This window comes from Schistocerca nitens, chromosome 3 (genome assembly GCF_023898315.1).
Source record: "Schistocerca nitens isolate TAMUIC-IGC-003100 chromosome 3, iqSchNite1.1, whole genome shotgun sequence".
NCBI classification, from domain to species: domain Eukaryota; kingdom Metazoa; phylum Arthropoda; class Insecta; order Orthoptera; family Acrididae; genus Schistocerca; species Schistocerca nitens.
Genome location: NC_064616.1, coordinates 407,527,604 through 407,541,714, shown reverse-complemented (window position 1 = coordinate 407,541,714; position 14,111 = coordinate 407,527,604). Strand labels below are relative to the sequence as shown.

The 14,111-nt window shown below is 43.1% G+C and overlaps 1 protein-coding gene and 1 pseudogene across 1 annotated transcript in view; one reads left to right on the top strand and one right to left on the bottom strand.

Annotated features, from left to right (window-relative positions):
- Positions 1-14,111, top strand: part of LOC126248347 (metal cation symporter ZIP14-like) — a 146,871-nt gene that overhangs the window by 36,519 nt on the left and 96,241 nt on the right. The gene's annotated exons all lie outside the window — the stretch shown is intronic.
- Positions 4,319-4,436, bottom strand: LOC126250015 (5S ribosomal RNA; annotated as a pseudogene).

Here is a 14,111-nt window from a genome sequence, read left to right as displayed (position 1 = left end):
TCCCCCTTCTCCGATAATATTCCGTTGCAATTTAGCGTCATTCTGACCAGTGATGTTATTTATACAACGTTTTGGAAGCTTAACTTTAATTATAATCACCCGTATATAGTACAGTAAAGAAAAATGCAAAGTGAATACCCTGAAGTAAAGTCCGCACATGAATGCCAATTCTGTTTACATATTATATTAAAGGTTTTGTAGCATTTATTACAGTCAACTTACAATCATGAATAGTACATCAAATGAAAGAGCAAATCAAATAGTTTCGTCCGTATACATGTGCGTAAGGGTAAGAGTATGAAACGACAAAGAGTGACTGAAGAACTTGAACGAGTGAGAGTTTCACGCGTAGCCCAAGAAATCAGTTCGGAAGGCTAGCCCTCAGTTAGCAGTTCCAATGATGCCTGTGTGGAGCTTTTAAGGAGACGCTTACAATTACGTCGTTATCGTTTGTAGCTGCTGAAGGTTCTAAAGCCTACAGACCACGATTTACGTGCTAACTTTGCGAACGAAATGTTGCTGCATGACGATGAAGATTTTCTGGACGTGTTGTCTTCAGTGATAAATCGACATTTGTCGATGGAAATGTGAACACACATCATGTGCGGTTCTGGGAGGAGGGGGGGGGTCAGGAAATCCCCACAAGATCGTCCAGTTGCAACGAGACTCCCCCAAATTGAATGTTTTTGTGCCATATCACGGCGGAAAGTTTATGGGCCTTTCTTTTTCGGTGAAGCAACTGTAACTGGTTTTTCTTATCTTGATGCGCTGTAACAATGGCTTTATGCTTAACTGGAAGAAGTGAAACCACAGAACTTTACATGGCAGCAAGTTGGTGTGCCGCCTCATTCTCATAACTCAATACGCGATTGGTTAAACGACGCTGTACCCGACCACAAGTGGCCGGTTGACAGGGCTTCTTTCACAAGACCTCCACGTTTACACACTATCTGACCACATGCGATTTTTACCTTTCATTTCATAAAGGGTCATGTGTGTACGCCTTACTTTAGAAACAGTAGTGTTGCAACAATTTTACCATACGCACTGAGCAAGGTTTGAGAAGACTCACCTATCGACTCGATGTGTGACGAGTGGTGCTCACAGACAGCAATTTTAAGAAAAATTGTTTGAGTTTCTATTTGATTTGATGAATTATTTATAACTGTAATTTGAATGTAATAAATGCTATAAAGCCTTAAAACCCATATATTCATTTTGAAACACCCTGTATATAGAATTTATACTATATGCTGTCATAATCAATAGCTCATACACATACGGACAGATTTTTTTGGTTACTGATTTCAGCATCTTGTATAGCTTCATCTAGTGACCATATAGTTAGCGCTCGCGAATAGAAGAAAGGGAGGAAGATTGACATTTAACGTCCTGTTCACGACGAAATCAGTAAAGACGGGAGAGGTCATCAGTCCCCTAGAACTTAGAACTACTTAAACCTAACTACCCAAAGGACATCACACACATACATGCCCGAGGCTGGATTCGAACCTGCGACCGTAGCGGTCGCGCGGTTCCAGACTGAAGCGCCTAGAATCGCTCGGCCACCCCCGGCCGGCAAGCGCTTAGGCTCGTAAGCGCGAGATCTATGGATCGACTCTCACTCTTTTTTCCATCCTCACGTAATTATAACAACAGGTTTATTATTATTGTGTAAATTATCAATAATTAATTAATCTTTTATTATTTTTATAATGTGTATCTTGAAAAAGGAGATTTTTTTCGTAAGGAAGTAAAAATCTGATACACAAGACCTTTTATTAAAATCTGCATCACAATTTTATTTATATTATTGTATCTACATTTGTGGAAAGCATAATGAGTAACTTTGGAGCCTGCACGAATGGCCGGGGGACGTGGCCGAACGGCTCTAGGCGCTACAGTCTGGAACCGCGCGACAGCTAAGGTCGCAGGTTCGAATCCTGCCTCGGGCATGGATGTGTGTGATGTCCTTAGGTTAGTTAGGTTTAAGTAGTTCTAAGTTCTAGGCGACTGACGACCTCAGAAGTTAAGTCCCATAGTGCTCAGAGCCATTTGAACCATTTTTGAACCTGCACGAATCAGGATGATACTGGCCATAGATACATGAAAAACAATAATTATTGCGACATGCAGCACATGTAATGAAAATCAAATTTTTGCCTATGCATGGTTATTTTCTGTGTGACTATTGCAAAACAGACTTGGTTTACATTCATAAACGGTTCTCGGTCATCATACAATTTCGTCGCGTATCACGCATATCTGTTGTTAGAATTACGAGGAATGAAAGAAAAGAAAAGAAAAAAAAACCAGCAGAAGCGAGATCCAGAGACCGGTCGAAACTAAGCAATTACTGGCTCGACTGTGGACTCCTTGAATGCTAGTGATATCATACGAAGTATGTAAGCCTGCGTAACATTTTCAAAACTCGATTTTGTCGAAAACGGTTAAGACTTGCATCTCCCTACTTACACAAGGTGAAGTCCTAATCGTGCCCTACTCACCGTATCATTATGAATCAAGCTGCGAGGAAAGTTTGTACAGTCCGCTTGTCAGTGCAACAATGGGCCACAGACTGACGGCGTTTCGATCCCCGCTCGTGGGTTTGCTAAACGGCAATAGGTAAATGCCAAGATGGTTCCTTCGATAAGAACACGATCCATTTCCATCGCGTATCCCTATCCGAGATTGTGTTCGTCTCTAATGACCTCGTCGTCAACCAGACGTTAAACTCTGATTTTCCTTCCTAAGACATATCCGTCTGCATGAATGTCTCAAGAACTCTGTACATCAAGACAAAAAGGAATTACGACATGTAGCTGCTGGTGTGCATTGATTTACATCTGGGAAAGTTGAATCCCAGTCCAACATTAATTTTCAACTTTCCCCATTGATGTAAATTAATGCCCACTAGCAACTACCCGCAATTCCTTTGTGCTGCTGGATAAAAATGTCCGGAAGAACAGACACCACATATATAACTATGTAAATGATTATTTAAGAGACATGGACATAATATTCCAATAAATGACATACAAATATCTTCTATCGAAACATATGCTCCACAAGATTTAGTACTGGTTTCTTATAAATTAACCTGCAGTGGCAAATGGAATTATGTGCCCTTAATGTGAAGCGTCTTCGAAGTTTTGCATGGAAAGGATCACCGCCAGTCTTCAAACTTTACCACACTGTTTCGAAGTGAAGGTTTATCTAAAATCTATACAGAAACCAAACTTCAGTTACAGGAGTCGAAGGATGAGAAAGGCGGAATTTAACAGAAAAGGCAATGAAAGACGTTTGTAGCCTAGCCCTCAACTCATTCAATCTATACTCTGAAAACCAGTAAAGGAAACTAAAGAAAAATTTGGAAAATGAATTGAAGTCCATAGGGATGAAAATAAAAACATTGTAATTATGTTAGAGACGGCAAAGGACTTGGAACATCAGTTGAATGGGTATTGTCTTGAAGAGAGCTTATGTGACGAAGGTCAATAAAAGTAAAACAAAGGGAATGGAATATGGTCGAATTAAATCGGGAGATAGTGGAAGAATTGGATTACGGAACGAGACGCTAAAAGTAATATTCGAAATTTTCTATTTGAGCTGCAAATTAACTAACGATGGCAGAACCAAAAAGGATGTAAGCATAGACTGCCAGTAGTAACAGAAGCTTCTTTAACCAAGAAAAAAAGTTAGTATTGAATATAAATGTGTTAGGATGTCTTTTCTGAAAGCATTTGTCCGAAGTGTGGCATTATACACGGTCCAGACACATTAATGTGACTACCTGTCGACAGCGTGAATAACCACCTTTTGCAGCGTGGACGTTCAGGAGAGTCAGAGAGGCTCTTGAAGGTACCGACAGTGATGTAGAGCCGTTCTCACTTCAGTGACCTAGGTTTCGCGGTTGAGGATCCATGGCACGAACAGCACGATCGAGGTGTCTCACAGATTCTCGATTGGGTTTAAATCCGAGGGGTTTGGTGGTAAAGGGAGTATGGTAATCTCGTCTTGGTGCTCTTCGAACCACGCACGTACGCTGCGAGCTGTATGACTGGTTGCATTGTCCTTCTCGTAGAAGTTATCGTCTCTCTCTCTCTCTCTCTCTCTCTCTCTCTCTCTCCCCTCCCGAACAGGCCATGAAGGCCGCCGTGTCATCCTCAGCTCAGAGACGTCACTGGATGTGGATACGGAGGGGCATATGGTCAGCACACCGCTCTCCCAGCCGTATGTCAGTTTCCGAGACCGGAACCGCTACTTTTGAATTAATTAGCTCCTCAGTTAGCCCCACAAGGGCTGAGTGCACCCCGCTTGCCAACAGCGCTCGGCAGACCGGATGGTCACCCATACAAGTGCTAGCCCAGCCCGACAGTGCTTAACTTCGGTGATCTGACGGGAACCGGTGCTACCACTGCAGCAAGGCCGTTGGCTAGAAGTTATCGTGCCGAGGAAAAGATAAACTGCATGTATGGGTGAACACGTTCCCAAGGATAGATGCGTATTTGTGTTGATCCGTTGTGTCCTCCAGAATGACGAAATCACCCAGGGAATGCCACGAAAACATTCCCCAGACCGCAACGCTCCCCCCTCTGGCCTTGACCCTACCGATGATCGTTGCAGAGCCGTAAACGCCAACAGTCAACTGTCCAATAAAGCGTAAAACGTGATTCATCTGAGAAGACCACCTATAGCCACTTAGTGCAGATCCATTTGCGGTACTGCCGTGCAAATCCAGCCTTCATCGCCTATGAACAGCAGTCAACATGGGTGCACGAACCAGGCGCCTGGTGTGGAGACCCGTAAGCAGCAACGTTCACCGAACGGTCGTTGAGAAGACACTGACGGTAGCCACTTGGTTCATCTGGCCTGTCAGCTGCTCACCAATTGCACGCCCATTTGCCTTGCATCGGGTTTGGAGGGAACCATTTTGCCACAAACACTATATTTTAACTGCAGCGGCACGTGCACAGTTTATAGAATTTGCCGTTTCGGAAATGCTTCCACCCTTGGCCCGAAAGTCAATGATCATGCCGTTTTGGAAGTCAGATAATTTTCTCCGTTTTCCCATTATGACAACGACTCCACTATTTTCCGCGTACCCCGACACCCTTTATATACCCTGCACTGCTGTTGCTGCCACCTGCCGTCTGTGAGCGGTTACTGTACGTTGTGTCGAACGTGGGTGGTGGTCACATTGATGTGGCTGGACCGTGTAGTTAGTACAACAGTACAGACAAGAAGAGAAGAACACAAGCTTTGGAAATTTGGTGTTACAGAAGAATGCTTAACATATTGACAAAACGAAGAGGTAGGTTAATACGATACATCCCGAGGAACCAAGGAGTAATTAATTTGATAAAAAATGTAGACGAATACCAAGGCTTGAATACAGTATGTAGGGTGGGGTGGTTGTGCAGAGATGAAGAGATTTGCGCTACGTAGATTATCATGGAGAGCTACATCAAACTAACATTCGGGCTGAAGACTACAAGAATAACTCTCAAAATGATATCATGTAGCTTTGCATGCTCCAAGACATATATCTTGCCTTGGTTAGTAATACAGAACGAATTTCTTTGCTAGGGTATTGAAAGAAATACGAGGGCGGTTCAGAAAGTAACCTCCGATTGGTCACAGTGCGGGTTGTGGGGGGAGTAGCGACGCCATCTGTGCGTTCACGCACTCAACAGGTCAGTCGGCATCAAGCCGTGGTCGAGTGAACGTCGTACCTGCGCTAGTTTAGTTTTTGTGGCAGTTTGAAATGTGTGCTGCAATAGAAAACCCCGCCAAATGTGAAGTGCGTGCTGTCATAAGGCTTTTTACAGCCAAAGGATATTCTGCAGCAGCTATTCATCATGAGCTTTGTGCCATGTATGGACCAAGAGTTATGAGTGAAGGAGTTGTCCGTGAATGGGTACGTTTATTTAAAAGTGGACGAGAAAAAGTTCATGATGAAGAGAGGAGTGGTAGACCATCATTGGTGACTGACGAACTCGTTCAGACAGTTGATGCAAAAGTTCGTGAAAATCGACGTTTCTCAATGTCGGAGTTGTCTACTGGTTTTTCACAGATTTCTAATACTCTCTTGTACGAGATAGTGGCAGCAAGATTGGGTTACCGTAAGTTCTGTGCACGATGGGTGCCCAAAATTCTTACCGACCACCACAAAACTCAAAGAATGGCCTCTGCATTAGACTTCCTGTCACGTTATGAGGACGAAGGAGAACCATTGTTAAACAGAATCGTGACCGGTGACGAAACCTGGATTAAGTACGTGAACCCTGAGACAAAAGAACAATCAAAGATGTGGGCACATTCAAATTCGCCTACCAAACCAAGAAAAGCCTCGCAAGATTTTTCTGCCAGAAAACTGATGGCAACGGTGTTTTGGGATGCCAAAGGGGTGTTGTTGGTTGAATTCATGGAACGTGGTACGACCATTAATCAAGACGTGTACTGTGAAACAATAAAAAAGTTACGACGGGCTATACAGAACAAACGCCGTGGTATGCTGACTTCCGGTATCGTTTTTTTGCACGATAACGCCCGTCCTCACTCTGCTCGCAGAACAACGACCCTTCTTGAGTCCTTCAAGTGGGACGTTATCAACCATCCACCTTACAGCCCAGACCTGGCGCCAAGTGATTATCACCTCTTCATGCATTTGAAGAAATGGCTCGGGTCACAGCGGTTTGATGACGACGAAGAGCTCAAAGATGCGGTCACAGGCTGGCTCCAGGCACAAGCGGGTGATTTTTATGCAGAAGGAATTTCAAAGCTTGTGAAGAGATACGATAAGTGCCTCAATCGCTATGGAAACTATGTAGAAAAATAGTGCAAAGATGTAGTTGTAAGATGTATATATTAAAATATTTTTATTTAACTTGGTGTATTTTTTTAAATCAACCGGAGGTTACTTTCTGAACGGCCCTCGTAATTTGTATTTGGTATTGAAGCAGTTACCATGAAGAAATAATTGTGACTGGTATTAAAAAGCTTCCTCATCGTTTGTAAAACATTTAATTTCACTAGGTAGCATACAAAAGAGTTTCATAGCCGTACATTCCAATCCTTGACTTTCGATCTTTGATGGACTCACGCTCTGCCAAGGGTCTCAAGGAATATGGGACTGTACGAACATATATATGATTCTGCAAGTATGGAGTTGATAGAATGGCTTTTGCTGTGTGGATGGATCACGGATCTCTAGAAGTAGTTGCGTTCAAAAATGGTTCAAATGGCTCTGAGCACTATGGGACTTAACATCTGAGGTCACCAGTCCCCTAGAACTTAGAACTACTTAAACTAACTAACCTAAGGACATCACGCACATCCATGCCCGAGGCAAGATTCGAACCTGCGACCGTAGCGGTCGCGCGGTGCCAGACTGAAGCGCCTAGAACCGCTCGGCCACTCCGGCCGGCTAGTAGTTGCGTCTCTAAGAGCATCTCATGATGACTGACTGGATACTTTGGTGCGATTCTTGTGGTAGATCAAATACGAGTAGGAATATAAAACCTGTCCCGAAGTTGCAAGCGATCTTTGGCTACACATTCTGACTTGTGAACGATTACTCTATATTAAATCGTTGATCTACTAACAAGTATTATAATACTAATGTGTCAGATTTTGAGCTCTTGAGGTACTGGCAGGTGTCTTGAAAAGGAATGAAAACTCTCGATTGTGGTATCTGCAAAGTGAGTATTGTTGTTATTCTCACCGTCAAGCAGACTAGCTGATGTGACGGTGACACAGTGAAAGAAGACTCAGTAGTATCAACTGCCAATTGGTGATTCGCAACAAATAAACCGTAGATAAATGATATACTCATGAAGCTAGTCTGTCTGCCAGCATCTAAAACTCAGCATGAATGTATACTTACACCTGTGGACACTATTACCTGCAGAGTTTGAATGCACTTGTTTCGTTCAATAAATGTTAAAAGGTTCTGGAGAATCGGATGTCACAAGTGTGATGTCTCCTGAATAGTCAAGATGCTCCAGGATAATTCTGTTTCTATCGCCATAACATACACGTAAAATTTTCTTGCTTTGTTCAGAAGCAACTGCAGTTACAGCTATGCCGTGAAGCAAATTGTTGGATTCCCTCTCCAGATGTCCTCGAAGAAACATACGTTTGTTGAAAGTTGACAAATTCTGGTCTGCATCGACTGAGGATCCGAACTGTTGCCAGAAACGATTCCAATGCACCGTGTCAGCGGAAAACTCGATTGGTGGTAGTCGAACTCTGTAACTGCATGAGTGAGTGGAAATCCCAGAAGGCGTGCAGTCGGTTTTGGCGCCTGAAAGCCTTCCTCTCAGTGCTGTGTTCTGCCTTCTACATCGTACGCTTCACATAGTTCGTATGATCTTCACACAGTAAGACGTCGACTTTGTATTCTGCATCATCAGGTAAGTCTTGGATAGCGTCTTCCAAAATCCTTAAACTAGCAACGGTGTAATGCAATCGACTGCCAACGTAGTCTACTTCTTTCTTGGGTGCGAATGTAATTAACGAAGCACGTAGCTTTGGAAAACTGTGTTCCTCAGTCAGCCTAGAAAGACAGTCGACAGGTTCAGTTTCTTTCATTGCTTTCAAAAAAAATAGCCCGTCGCTATGCAAAAGCGGAAAAAAAGTGTATAGGGGTTTTCAACGAAGTCAAAAAAAAAAAAGAATGTTTCTGTACAGCATTCTGCAGCGCACCTGTCAAAAAAATTTAATGAATGTGTGAAGCAGAGAATGTATTCTTTGTATTTATTTATCTTCTTAATTGGTGTTTCTAAGACGCTGTATTTCACACTCATGTTGCTGGCATCGTCATAGCTTTGCTCAAGACAATGCTTGAAATCAAGTCCACAACTCGTGGTCTAATGGATGCCGGCACGGTAGCTCACCGTGTTCGGTCGGAGGGTTAGCTGCCCTCTGCAATAAAAAACTAAGAGAATGGATCAATGATTAGCATGAACAAGCGTCATGGGACGTCCGCCCCGAAAAAATGCAGCGAACAATAACGAACAAAATGAGGGCAGAAAAAAAAGTGGTTAGCATTGCTACCTCTGGGTCATGGGGTCCTTGGTTCGATTTCCGGCCGTGTTGGGGATTTTTCTTGGCCCGGGGAGTGTTTATGTTGTCCTCACCTTTCCATCATCATTCGGGATAAATGGTGAGACGGGACAGAGTAACGATTGGGAATTTGTGTGGGCGCTGATAACCGCGTCGTTGAGCGCCCCACAAACCAAATATCATCATCCTTGATATCAATGTCATTCTCACTTAAAAAAATATAGCAAGCTATGGACGAGTTGCTCAGCAGTATGGCCTTCCATGTCCAACCTTACAAAACTTTCCACTGGTCCTGAACGCGGGACAGAGCACATTATCAGAGTCAGCTGGTCTACATGCGATATAGTTAAAGCCAAATCCAGTGAAACACAATAATATTTCCAATTCTTAATTTCACAAATAATATGATCCCGTATGCTTTATGCAATTCAATGGGTAAATGTTTTTGACAAATGTGTCGTGAGTTTCTTTCCTTTATTTGCATGAATATACCTAAATGATTTCCATTGTCAGGTGATCCAACAATTTCATCACTACCCCGAAACGCAAGACCTCGTTCTGCTAAAAAGTTATAACTGTAATAATTCGTTCTAAATGTCTGCTAATACGTTTGTTCGATCTCAGTTTGACTCACAAGTTGAGAATCGACACGTGCAGCCTTGTCTTTGCGCACTAGCAACGAAATTATCGCTTGTGGAATGAGATTTTCACTCTACAGCGGAGTGTGCGCTGATATGAAACTCCCTGGCAGATTAAAACTGTGTGCCGGACCAAGACTCGAACTCGGGACCTTTGCCTTTCGCGGGCAAGTTCTCTACCAACTGAGCTACCCAAGCACGACTCACGCCCCGCCCTCACAGCTTTACTTCTGCCAGTACCTCGTATCCTACCTTCCAAACTTTACAGAAGCTCTCCTGCGAACCTTGCAGAACTAGCACACAGTTTTAATCTGCCAGGAAGTTTCATATCAGCGCACACTCCGCTGTAGAGTGAAAATCTCATTCTAGAAACATCCCCCAGGCTGTGGCTAAGCCATGTCTCCGCAATATCCCTTCTTTCAGGAGTGCTAGATCTGCAAGGTTCGCAGGAGAGCTTCTGTAAAGTTTGGAAGGTAGGAGACGAGGTACTGGCAGAAGTAAAGCTGTGAGGACGGGGCGTGAGTCGTGCTTGGGTAGCTCAGTTGGTAGAGCACTTGCCCGCGAAAGGCAAAGGTCCCGAGTTCGAGTCTCGGTCCGGCACACAGTTTTAATCTGCCAGGAAGTTTCAAATTATCGCTTGTCTACGTGAAGTGCTTTCTTCAGGCATTTTCAATAAAATATTTGCGTTCTTCCAGTCATCTAATCCATTTTTCTTAAGCCTTGACGAACCATATGAATGCGTATCCTTGCAAACAGAAAAGGTTCCCTTTAGATTCTGAATAACACAACCAATCTCCACCGTGAGTTTTATTCGGTAGCTTATGTATATACGTGAAAAATTACTTTTGACAGAATCGTGGTTTATTTTCTTTGTCGTACATTTTCTTTGAAGTCAAAAAATTACTGTTAATATCTTACACTTACGTATTTCCATTCGCAATCCAGTAATTTCAATCAAAGTTGCTCAGCCATTCTCCAATATGGTTAGAATATAAATTACTTTCGTGTGGTTTTTGGCGCGAAGAACATGGTAATAACATCATAACATGTGATATACTTTCCACCTCTGTTTGGCTTGAAGAATACGTCTTCACGGACGAGAGGGCTTGGATGACGATGCGGCTGAACTGGGAGGACTTCCTGTCCGTTCGACAGCAGTATCACTTGTAAAACATGTGGCTGCATCGGAAAGAGTTGCAAATTATAATAAATATTTTATGCTGGGCCTACTGCCATCATCTGTACAATAAAATGCAACTTCTATTTTTATGCTTCAGTTTGTTTAGATTCAGCAACACCATTGTGAACATCAAAAAACTGGCAACTTATGAGTTTTTGATACAACAGGTTTTTTTTCCATTTCATTTTTTGCTTTGCGCTCTGCACTTCTAGGTCCATAGTATCGGTCCGTATCTCTAGGCCGACTGCTCATGTTGACTACTACCTCGATCTGCGTAGAACTAAAAACAAATTACAGAAAAAAATGAAATTCTACTATTTAATCCGATGGCGATACACATCGGTATTATAATTTACATCCATTTTGCACAGAGTCCAGGGCCAGTTGGCTGTGTCATGTCTCGTATGGGAAGACCGAAGTGATGAATTCGACTTTCTGAAACCACCTATGCAGTGGTGTAAGATTGGGTCCTATGTTTCGTAGCCCTCAGTTGTTCACCCTGGTGGGCCCTCGTTTGCAAAAAAAAAGTCGAAAAATAATTTCTTGGGATACAGTAGACCCTCTAAAATGCATAGGACCGCCTTAGTCTCTCTGTACACAGACAGTAACGTTATGAAACAGGAGAGGGAAAAGGCCAGGCTGAGTCTAACATGGACACAGCGACACGTTCGCAGACAACTGTACACATTCGTTCTGAACCGACAATGTACTGCGGTGAAGCTACCCGAAAATTACATTCGTTGAATAACGTCCTGACAAAGAAAACAGACATGCCCAATCGCTAACAGATACAACTATCAACAAAGCTCTCGACAGGAGAACAAAGCACTTGAAGTTACGAGAACAAGTGTCAATAATTTTCAGAAAAATCAAAAAGAAAATCTTTCAAAAATTAATTAATTTATTTTCTTTTATGTGTGAAAATAAAAGTAACTCACTCTTTGGAATGTACTAGTAGAGCGACGTATATGTTGACATGTCCCCAAAAGCATGTACCGTAAATAAAACACCATGATAATATCTGTTTATGCACACAGTTCACCCACAATCACCATTTTCGTCTTTTTAAGTCGTTGAACGAATACAAAACATTAAACTGACGATTGTGGGTGAACCATATAAGGTAAACGTGTGCTATCATGGTGTTTTATACACATATTCTTGAGATCTGCATTTTAGCACTGCATCATCCTGATGTAACGTTAGGGTTTAGCTAGCATATTGTAAAATAGTGTACAGGCGGCATAATTTCCTCCGAGTTCATCCATTTGCATCGACACAGCTTATTCGTTGTCCTCTCTAAGCCCGAGGGCCTAAGCTCCTGAATTATATACCAAGTTGTAGATCTCAAAAAAGAACTGCCTAATAGTCCATGACAGCCTATATTTGTCTCGTACGGTTCACGCCTACAACATTTTTCTGCTTGATATTTATGTGACCCCCTCACTTTCCCGGCTGGGTCGGGGAATTTTCTCCGCCCAGGGACTGGGTGTTGTACTGTAATCATCATCCTATCACTCTCATCGACCGCAGGTCGCTTGAGTGGCGTCACATTGAAAGACCGGCACCCGGCGAACGGTCTGCCCGACGGGGGGCAGACGATTAAAAAACACTTGTAACGCATGTGTTGCAAAACGTCACGACCTGAAAATTTTACACAAGTCCAAAGAACCTTCACATCAAAAAGTGACCGAAGCTCGAGGATCGTAAACTGCACGTTGTGAGTGCCAATCCAGGGCACGCTAATTTTTTTAATAATCTTAATGGAAATGATGTGGTCTTTCTTTTTATCCGTACAATTTGGTTTCAAAAATACTTATTTTTTAATTCCATCGTTTGTAGTTTTGTGGCGACGAACACGCTGAAGTCGTTTCTTCAATTTCCTGAGGGTAGTACAATGCACTTTAGAGTCGATCGTTGCACCACGAGGAGGGCATCAAACAGAATAGCCCCTTCAGGGTCCCAGAAGGCCGTTGTCATTATTTTTCCTTCTGAGGGTGCGGCTTTGAACTTTTTCTTTGGAGGAGAGGTGGTGTGGCGCCACACCATGGACTGCAGTTTTGTTTCCCGTTCGAAGTGATGAACCCATGTTGCATCACCTGTGACGATGTTCGACTACTGTATTCACGAGTAAATGAATTTTAACGATGAGATTTTATGATCAGATCAAACACCGATCATTGATACGTACATTGTTATATACATGTTTGCGGTCGGCTACGAAACCATAATTGTGCCCAGGCGTGCACCTCTTCGACCGTCCGAAGTGAATCGATAGCCACGAATGTCTTTTTCAGGGCTCCAAAAATATTAAAATCACGTGCGGATGGATAGGGACTGTATGGAGGATGTGTAAGGACTTCTCAGTGAAACTTCTGCAGCCTCGTCGAAACAACCAGGCTACAAAATGCACGTCCACACATTGCCTAGGATGCCAAGCCCTTACATATCCTCCGTACAGACCCGATCTCTCCACCCCCGGATTCTATATTTTTGGAGCCCCGAAGACAAGACAGAAATTCGTGGCCGTCGATTTGCTTCGGACGAAGTGGTACAATCGTGGTTACACAGTCAACTGAAAACGTTTTCCCATGAAGGCTTTGATCGTCTTGTCTCACTTTGGGACAAATGTGTTAACAATTATGGCGATTACTTTTGAAATAATAAACAGTTTATTTTCTTTTCTTCCAAATGTCTCATTTTCATTTGGCTCCCCCTTACACACAGAACAGAAAGCGTTGGTCATTCGCGCTTAGCCAAAGCGAGCAAGGCAATGTGACGGCCAAGGAAAATAACTACGTTATTTCCTCGCCTAATTGTTATATGTTATTGCGTACTCCTGATGTCTGTGCTATAAGACCACAAAACATAGCTTCTTTCCCAGACACGAGCCGACTATGCGTCTATTATCTAATCCTAGTAAGGAAGAAGTATAAAGTGAAGGCGTCCGCCGAAAGGGATTGCTCAGTTTTTAAAACCCGGAGAAGACGTCAGCGGAAGCCGTTAGCTGGCGAGTAAATCGGAAATACCGGTTAGCGAGCTTCCTCCGGTGGTGTTAGTTGGTAGCGCTGAGTCAATCTGCACTCACCCGGATGAAGCGAATGAGGGGCTACACCGATGTGTCATCTGCAGGACAACCATGTACGCAATTTCCCAACACCTAGTCCAGCACTCGTGTGACACTGAGCAGTACATCCTTAATGTAAAATCAGCATGATCCATTC